This window comes from Helianthus annuus, chromosome 2 (assembly GCF_002127325.2).
Source record: "Helianthus annuus cultivar XRQ/B chromosome 2, HanXRQr2.0-SUNRISE, whole genome shotgun sequence".
NCBI classification, from domain to species: domain Eukaryota; kingdom Viridiplantae; phylum Streptophyta; class Magnoliopsida; order Asterales; family Asteraceae; genus Helianthus; species Helianthus annuus.
In genome coordinates, this window is record NC_035434.2 from 81,641,713 (window position 1) to 81,651,844 (window position 10,132).

General features: G+C 38.0%; 1 long non-coding RNA gene and 1 pseudogene across 1 annotated transcript; both read right to left on the reverse strand.

Moving 5' to 3' along the window:
- Positions 1 to 2,444: 2,444 nt before the first annotated feature.
- Positions 2,445 to 4,783, reverse strand: LOC110916864. The gene is made up of 6 exons (XR_002580090.2): positions 4,432 to 4,783; positions 4,233 to 4,280; positions 3,849 to 4,150; positions 3,655 to 3,753; positions 3,306 to 3,414; positions 2,445 to 3,057 (listed from the first exon to the last, which is right to left on the reverse strand). It is a non-coding gene; the product is annotated as an uncharacterized LOC110916864 (long non-coding RNA).
- Positions 4,784 to 5,723: 940 nt separating this feature from the next.
- Positions 5,724 to 8,012, reverse strand: LOC110916852 (annotated as a pseudogene).
- Positions 8,013 to 10,132: the final 2,120 nt, after the last annotated feature.

The following is a 10,132-nucleotide window of genomic DNA, read 5'->3' on the forward strand; positions in this document are numbered from 1 at the left end:
ACTCACGATTTAGAGCTTGGCGCAGTTGTTTTTGCGTTAAAGATCTGGCGACACTGTCACACCCCGAAATATCAGAGCTGGCGTGACTGGACTAGTATCTTCATTGCACAGCGGAAGCAAATAAGCTAAGACATCTAGAAATTTAACGCCTGCTAAGTACTCGAATTCCCATGGGTTCTCCTATTCCAACCGTCCCATAGTTTGCAACCTGAGAAAGAACATGCGAAAAATCAACATAAAGTTGAGCGAGTTCATAGTTTGTTTTGAAAAGATTTAAAATAAATCTTTTTGATAACCAGTTTAAAAGTTTTTTAGAAAATATAGTAAAATTATTTTCTTGGCATGATATATGAAAAACTGTGAGTCTAGCCCACAATAGTCTTTGTAAGCAGGACCAACTCGTCCTCTTACTTGTACATAAGTTGAAAACGTTACCAATGTTTGTAAATCCATGTATTTGTGAGTTTATGTCAAATGAATCTTAAAGACATTTGAAAGTTTAGCTGTCGAAATTCGGCATGTAAAGCGTAAATGAATATGTTGATCATTAATGTGTAGCTAGGACATTAATATGTGTGCCGACATAGGAAGCCACCAACCCGTAAGCGATTTAGTACCGGTCCACCCGGCGAGGGTAACAAAGGAAACTCCATGTGGTCACACAAGGACTCGTGAGTGGGGCTCGCCCTGTACCCGATAGATCTACCCCCTTTGTTCCGTGGTCTTAAACAAGATTAATGGTGCTTTAAGTATCAGCCTATTCGCACGTGTTCTACTAATTCATTTTGTTGCTTAACCATACCATAGTAACATGTATTTCCCCCCGAGAGTTATAAAACCGAAAACGTTTAAAAGAAAAGGGGGACATGAACTCACTGGGTGGTCTCGTTTTACGTACGCAGACAAACCCAGTCTCGTTGTTGTAGCTAGGACATTCCCGTCTCTAGACATGAAAATCATGCACGTTTCGTAATTACGCGTGTGTTTTGTAAAACCGGTATGTTTGGTATAAAGCGTTCGTAAACCATTCAAGTTCGTTGAAAATCATTTGCAACATGGTTTAAATATGTGTTTTCGTTCATCGAAAAGTTATTTACTTTTGCAAAAACTTGCATGTCTTTCCACCCCCGAAAACATTTATAAAAATGTAAAACTGTAAAAAAATGGGGGTTATGAACTCACCTGGACTTCCATGTGCAATCATAGCCTAGCGTGATTCCGTAGTGTCGTTCCAAGAACATGAATTGGCTAGCGTGGACCTATGACATTCCTACGAAGGAATACTTATGAGTTTTCTAAACAAACGTAGCTGAACTACGTGTCCGAGCTCTACTGAATCGTTAACTAAACGATTCTAAGGTGTTATTATTTTGGTTTAGAATAACCAAAATCTTGGTTATCTGGTCCCGTTTATAATCGGGATAAAACTAAGTCACGAAATCGACTTAGTTTTCGAGTGTTAAGATATATATTTATATACATATAAATATAAGTACACTTACAAAGTGGTATTAGTCGTCGCGAATAGAAGGCGTAGATAAATAGTAGTACGGTTTTCTTAGCTTTCGTAAGACGTAAGTGAGTAAGATGTGTGCGTATATATATATCTACATATACTAGCCATTTACCCGCGCGATGCAGCGGGAGTGGCGATTTACAATAGGATACTCATTTACCATTAGTTTATGAGTTGTCTCGTGATATATTGTATAGTACTTAAGTTAGTTTTCTTATTCGTGATATGTTGGCACTCATTTTTCTAGTGGATAACCCGCGCGATGCGGCAGCGACGATAACTTACAACGCCATAGTCGTTTTGTGTTAGTTTATTAATCCTTTTGTGATACATCGTATAGCATGTCTAGTATGAGTGTGGATTATCTATGCTATAGCCTTACAAACCTCAATTCAAGCATGCCACACACCAAAACTAAAACAAATCATAATTTCGATGAATTTGTTATGACTTAACCAAACCATTAGTCGGGGCGGTTTTTTATTTTTTGTCATATATTAGGATTGATTGATATAGTTGATGTTCATATTTCAACATACATTGTAGTTTAATATGAAATAAAACCGTATCTTATTACAATTACTTTTTTTTACTTTTTTAAATTCAATTGAATTTGGATTTAGTTTAAGTTTGGGTATGTTATATATTTAGCTAAATGGGTCAGTCTTAGATAAAAAAGGGACACATATACATGTTTATCTGCTAACTTTAATAAAAAGGATTTAAAAGGGTAGGTTATGTCAAATTACTAAACAGATTTAGGTTATTTCAATTTGCAACCCGATAGTCATTTGTTTAGTTTATCAATCATCTTGTGGCCTTCTGTATGGTACTTCTATTAGTTTCTGTGTTTGTAAAAACACTCTCATATCATATGTATGGTTAAGAAAATGATTAAATCTTATTCGTAAAAGAGTCACCCAAAACAGGATTTAGGAAAACTACTAATAAAGTGGTTTCACAAACTGACAACAAACCAAACCTCATCAAACGGATGGTTTATACAAAATACCCATAAAACAATATTAAAAAAGGGTGCAGCTGCTAATTACCCTAATATTGGATCTTTAACCAAAGAATCTCGAACCCAACCTCAGGCTTTCAAAACCGTAGCTTCAAGCTTTTAAAAAAAAACCCGACTTGGGCCTTCAATCCAATAGCAATGAAACACCATGCAATTAACTTGTGGCACAAAAAAAAAACAATACGTGGGCCTTTTGTTGAACCGAGTGACCATCAGTCACCATCTTCAAATTAAAACACATTTTTTCTCAACATGGGCCACCTACTTAACATTGGGCTCACAACACTTGTCAGGTGGGCTCACAACACTACCTTCACGTAACGTAACAAGGACTTGCAATAAAGTAGAAGAAACAACATTGGCAACATACTTAACATTAAGACAAGTGGATCACACCAGCCCATAGCTTTCATATAAAAAGATCAAAATGCGAATTAAGTTTACATGTGGAGCCACAAGAGAGGTTCCGAACTGAATCCCAAGTTCCGACTGGAAGGAGCTCATCGGTGAGAGAGTCCTGCCATCAGATTATTAACTGATTTAAAAAGATGACACTATTAAACATGGTAATTGCTTAGCCTCACAGGCTCACAAGGATGCAATGTGCACTTATAACATGTATAAACTGTAAAGGCTGAAGATTTAAGCAGGGAGACTGTATTGAAGATTTTACGGTCTGACTAACAAAAAAAACATAACAGGATACTAAAACAAGAAAATAATATGTATTACCAAAACAATTCAATGTAATATGCATGCACCTACCCGGATGTTAAAATTACTGAAAGAACACCATCGGACATGTTCTTGAACACGAGAGCTGGGTTCATGCACCACAAACTGAAAGTACAGGGCCAGTCATCAACATCAAGTCCTGCATAAACGCTATTACTAAGACAAAAGGTATGAAACATAAATTTAGGTGTGACTGTATGCTTTCCTCATTTATGCATATGTCAGTTTGATAGATTGTAAAATAATGGGACAATAAGACATCTAACTATTGAATATCGTTTTATTAAAATCATAACTTTGTGGAAATGCCAGAAAATACTTAAATTAATATTTGTGCGTCATCACAACCCCTATTATAATATTTCTATTAACAACTTACCAGCATCACCGTAGATATTATGACATTGTTATACAAGCTGACAGTCGCATATGTGTTTCCCGTCTTTAGAGAAAAAGCAGGTAAGCGAAGAGAACAGGTCTGTGTGATGAAAGCAAACAAAGATGCAATGAGATCACAAGTTTATTTTGACCCCAAAAAAAGACTAAAAGCAAACAAACATGAAAGTTATTTACCTTCTAATACCTTGCAGGGATGCCACTTGAATGAGGAACTTCTGGGTCTGCATCTGTAGCTATTTTAATTGCCTGAACTTCTGGGTCGAGCATCACCCCAGAAGCAGGCCCATGGCGGCTTCCGCCGCCATCCCACCACTTGATGTGACTCATAGCTGCTCAAAAAAGAGGACTTGCACCACCACCCGTAAAGGGAGCCGCTCGTTTTGAACCGTGTGCTTGCAAGCATCCGGTGACAATTTTCTGCAATCCATTAGTCTGCATACTCGTTTCTTTATGCTCTTTCCCATCCAGGGGTGTTCCTGTAAATATTTTGAATATAAAATCAGTTGTTTGATTAGGCAAACCCGACAAAAGAAATGAAAAAATGGGACTTAAACTGACCTTAAGATACATGTCGATTGTGTGATAAATCCCATCGTCTTGGTAAACCTGACACCATATCCCCAAGATCCGCAAACTTTAGCAACGAAGTATTCGGCTCCTATGCGATTTCAGCAAGGTAACCATCGACAATCTTGGCAACGCTGACTTTCGCATCTGAGTCAACATGTTTAACTTCCGATAACTCAATTTCACCTACCCGGATGTTAAAATTTCTGAAAGAACACCATCAGACATGTTCTTGAACACGAGGGCTGGGTTCATGCACCACAAACTGAAAGTACAGGGCCAGTCATCAACATCAAGTCCTGCGTAAACGCTATTAATAAGACAAAAGGTATGAAACATAAATTTGGGTGTGACTATATGCTTTCTTCATGATTTTAAAAAACGCTTGAGGCGTGCGCCTCAAGGCGCGCCTTGAGACGAAACGGCCAAAAAACGAGTCTGAGGCGAAACGGCCAAAAAACCGATTACATCTGAACTCGTTTTCCCTTTTGACTTAATCGCGATTAACTCGTTTATACAAATCACTTAAAAGATCACATTTAATCCTACCCTAATAAGGAAATATATAATAAAAAAATCTCTAACAATTATCTCTATGTCTTCAACATGGTTTTCTTATATTCTTCTCTTGTTTTCAAGCTCTGTACCATACCTGCACAACAAAATGGATGGGTTGGGAAGTGTAAACACGATAAAGAGCGGCATACAACTTATGGTTCCAGTAATCATTCCAATTCCATTTACAAAACATATTGCAGATTTAGAAGTGTAAACGTGATAAACAACAACTTAAAACGTGGCTACAAATGGGATCAAAAAATGGACATAAAACACCACAATGTGATCCAAAAGGGCATGCATGATCAGTTCCAGAAAAAAAAAACAAAAAAGGAAAACCAGGTAGCTTTGTTTATCATCAATTATACATGAAATAAACTTGTTTTGGAGAAAAAGTGATCAGTGCCTCTATGATTGTAAAAGAAAAAAAAGCTTTTAAGACATCCATAGGATATTTTACAGCAACCAATTTCAACCCGTTTGACTCTTTGACCCGAAAAATAACCTGAATCGACCCATTCACAATATTTGTCCAATTTACCAACTTAAGGAGAATTCAATTTATATAGCACATAGTTATTAAAGGCGCTAAGCGCACTCAAGGCGCATAGGCCTCGCCTGGGGCCTAGGCGTAAAACGCAAAAAAAAACAAGGGCCTGAGAAAAATAAAGCGCATAATGAAAAAAAATTTAAAAATATATTATGTATTAGAAAAAAAATACTATTCTTCAAATAAAATAAACAAAGTCTATCATGTAACACTTATCTCATCTAATTAGTACCAAAATATTAGTGTATTAGTGTAGAAAAGTAGTTTTTCCTTGAATAAAAGTAGAAATCTGGCTAGAATCTTGTCGGAATTTAGAGAATTTAGCCGGAAACTCTCCGGAATCTAAGAATCTCGCCGGAATGTGCGCCTGAACCATCACCTGGATAATTAAAGCGCAATTTCCTCGACTTAAAGCGCAACTGCCTCGCCTCGACTGAAAAATGGGCCTAGGCGCAAGAGGCGATGGCTTTTAACAACTATGATATAGCACATGTATAAAACATACAAATTGATTTAAAGTGGGATGCAACCATCCTGTTTGAATGGCTTTGACCGTAGCAATGGCTTCTAGACCTCCGGCTGCACCTAGGCAGTGTCCAATCATAGACTAAAACAAAAACAAGTTTTATCATTAACCGATGTTGTCAATATTAACATGTGAAGAATACAAATGACAGAAAAGATATCTCACCTTGGTTGAATTCATTTTGATCCCATCAGTGCTTTTGAACACCTTCTCTAAAGCATTTACCTCCGCCAGATCACCAACCAATGTTGACGTTGCGTGTGCATTTATGTAGTTAACCTATGTTTACATAATGTAACATAATTATATTTTATGTTTCAACAAAATTATTTTTATATATTATATTGAAAATATTACCTCCTCTGGTGACACACCAGCATCTTCAAGGCTGCTTTGAATACAAGAAGAAACACCAAGAACGTTCGGATCGTGGATCAGTCATATGATAAGCGTCACAATTAACCGTCACAAGTATTCGGCGATTATTGGTGCACCCCTTTTCATTGCATGTTCTAAACTCTCCATCACCTTCAAATAATATATATTCTTTATGTTCAATAATTTTTTTTCTTAAAAAAGTTTGGTGATCTCGTGCCATCTCACGATCAAGGGGTATTTGGATTTGTGGTTTTTAAGCAATGTTTTGAAAACCGGCACCTTCACCCATGACAAAACCATCTCTGTCTATATCCCATGGTCTAGAAGCCGTTTGTGGGTCATCATTTCTCTGAGAAAGGGCCCTGCACGCCACAAAACCACCCAAACCAATAGGAATAATGGCAGCTTCAGTGCCACCAGCAATCATCATGTCAGCTTCCCGTCTTCGAATATGATTTGCAGCAGCATAAAAGCAATAATTTAAGTAGCACACACGGTTGAAATCAAGTAATTTGGACCCATGAATCCAAGATCAATAGCGAGCAGAGCCGAACCCATGTTTGTTATGGCGCAAGGAATGAAAATGTGTGATTTTTTTGTACCCCTTTTCGATTAGATTCTGAACTCCGTCGGAAAACATAGTAAGACCTCCTATTCCTGTTCCAACAAGCACACCGGCACGCTCCTTATCGATCTGCATATATTTCTTTCAATGTTAGATCATACTGAAGGTTAAAATGGTCATTTTATACCCATTCAGATAACTTATCGAACAGTAATTTTGCATTCAGAACAGCAGTTCAAACAGAACCTTTGATTCATTCAGATTAATCTATACTTACCCCATTGCCAAGAATTTGCTATATTTTTATTCAAATCTATTTGCTATAATTATTAGTAACAAGATATCTTATATGCATTCATTATCCAGAAACTTCTAAATTTGTCAAAAAAAATATATATAATTTATGAGCATTGTAACTCTTGTGAGTTGTGAGGACTTAGATACATTCATAAACCCTAGAACAAAAAAGGCCTTCTAAAAGAAAAAAAAATAAAACCCATGACCAATTCATGGGCATAAACCCTAGAACAAAAAAGGCCTTCATCTCCGCCGTCGGTAGTCACCACCACTGCTTCCATTCGTCTAAAAAACCAACATCGCCATGGTTAAACTTTAGATCTGACCAAAACTACCAACTATAAATCGGAATGAATATTACAGATACCTAATCTTACCTCGTCGTGGATTTGCACATGGTGTCTTCCACCGCAAGTCACCACAGTCGCGGATTTGTGGTTCCCAACCACTATTTTTGCTGTATGTTTTCGATTATTAACAAACCCCAAGTATAAAATCAATTATTAACAAACCCCTTCTAAATAATTATTAACAAACCCCAAAATTTCACAGATCTAAGTCAAATAACAAACAAAAATTGCCGATAAGGTTAAAAAGACGGTACCGAGAAGTCGAGTCGATCTTGTGTCACTATGCCGGAAAATACATCGCCGTCCGGTGAAAGAAAACCCTACAATTTCACATATCCGTGTCAAATAACAAGAACAAAATGCCGATAGGGTTAAAAAGAAGGTACCGAGAGAAATCGCCGGAGAGACAGGTGAAATCGCCATGAACGTAGAGAGAGAACAATGGAGGCGGATGTGAATGGTATGCAGAAACCCTAAATCGCCACAGAGAGAGAGCAGAGGATGAGAGGCGGACAAAATGAGAGGATGAGAGAAACCCTAGTTGTGTACGCGTGTTTAGTTTGGGGAAAGGGTATAATTGGAAACTGAAGTTCAATGGTGCTTAAAAGACTTGTAAATAATGCTTTAGGGGTGTTTTAAAGAAATTTCAATGACCTTAAGAAGTCCTTTGGATATGTATATTATATATAGTATAGATATATTCAAAATCTTGACATTTGAAATATAAATTTCGACTTTTGAAATAAATATAAATCGTTATATTTATTTTAGAGAAAATGTATGAAGTCGTGGTGTGAAATAAATATTCGAATTTAGATGTTTGAAATATGTATGCACGTTATATTTACCGTATAAAAGTGCTCGGAATATCGATGTTTGAAATAATTATAAACCTTATGTTTATTTTAAATAAGTATCGATTTTTGTTAACTCATAACGTCGTTAAAATAAATATGTCTTTTATATTTATCTTCTAGGAAACTTTCAGATTTCGATAAGTGTCGTTTTTAGGATATAATCGCGCGTCGTGTATCGGATTTTTAGGAAAAACGGACAGAGTTTCCTCTGTTTTTGGACGATCCCGACAATCAAAGTGTCGATATTTTATCAAAATTCAACAATATTTCAATCAAACAATATATGTATATGATTTTCGCCAAAATACGCCAAAAATTAAACGTATATAAAACTAAATAAACGACGGTTCGAGCTCGGTCGCGTAAACTAAAAATATACGAATCTATATATAAAGTTTAACGCATCTTTAAAACTTTACCGGGTCATGCGTTGACCGCGTTTGACCTGTTTGACCGTGTGTTGACCGAGTCATTGACCGAGTCGTTGACCGTACCCGAAGCTTGACCAGAAACACCCGAACATGAATCTGAGAAGAGTAACTTGCTGACTTGTTGACCGAACCTTGACCCGATCACCAAACCCGAGTTGACCAGGGCCCGACTGAGTTGACCGAGTTAACTCGGTTGACCGAGTTGACTGAAACCACATCTAAAGTTGACCATTATGGCCGTACCGAACCCGATCTTAGCCGAGACCCGAATTCCGAACTCGAATCTGTCCAAAACTTGAACCACATCAAAATCTACATACGAACTGAACAAAACAAAACAAAACCTGAAATTTGAACCTGCTGACCTGAACCGAGTCCACTGCGAACCCTTGAAGCGACCCGAAACAAATTTAAACACTTGAACCGCAACCATCTTTGAACCTGAACAAGAACAGCACCGGAGGCACCACCGTCGCCGCCGTCGCAGACGGCGATGCCGTTTCCTCTGCTCCGTCTCTTTCTCTCTCGCTGTGTCTCTGCCACCATCACGCGCCGCCCTGCCCTCGTTTGTCAAACAGCGCCGCCTTCTCTCTCTCTTTTTGCTTGTTGTCGCCGCGCGCCACCACCCGAAAGTGGTGGTGGTCGACTGATTATGTTCGTCGGGCATGGTGAAAGAGGCGAGGGATGTGGGGGTGGGTGTTTGTCGGAAAAACAAGCCGGAAAACGGCTCCTGGTTGCCGGCGAACAGACATAGAGAAGAGAGGGGTCTGGTTGTGCGGTTGTGGTGCTCTGATTAGGGCTCCATTTTTTGTAAAAATGAAAGATGAAGAGGATGGTATGCTATATGTAGTTAGGGTTTTCTAAAAAAAATGAAAGAGAGAAGAGCAGATCTAATTGTGTGCGTGTGTTATGATCTATTGTTTTCAAATGAGGATAAGGTTATGTAACCTTTAAATAGTTAGGGTTAAGGTTGATTTAAGTGGGCTTTGGGCTTGGGCCCAAGGCCCACAAGCCCAATCCCGCGTTTAGGTGGCCCGTAATTTCCTACGAGGCCCGCTATTCAAACTCAAACTTTCCGTAACTTTATAGGCTGAAATTTTAGGATCAAACTATGAATAAAAAGTCCGTAGTCGCGTTTGACGCTTTTGGTTGTCATTTACAATAATAATCGCGAAAAATCGCACCGTTGTCGTTTTAATCCGTTTTCTAATTCGAATCCAACTACGGATATTAAAATTTTATTACGGAGCTAAATATAACGTAAAATTTAAGTTTCAAAGGTAACACGTGTGTCCGATGCTTTCGTTCCGTTGCAAGTGCGTTCCTGCTGTCGGCTTTTTCATTCACGTTTGCGTTTTGTGATGTATGGAAGCACAATA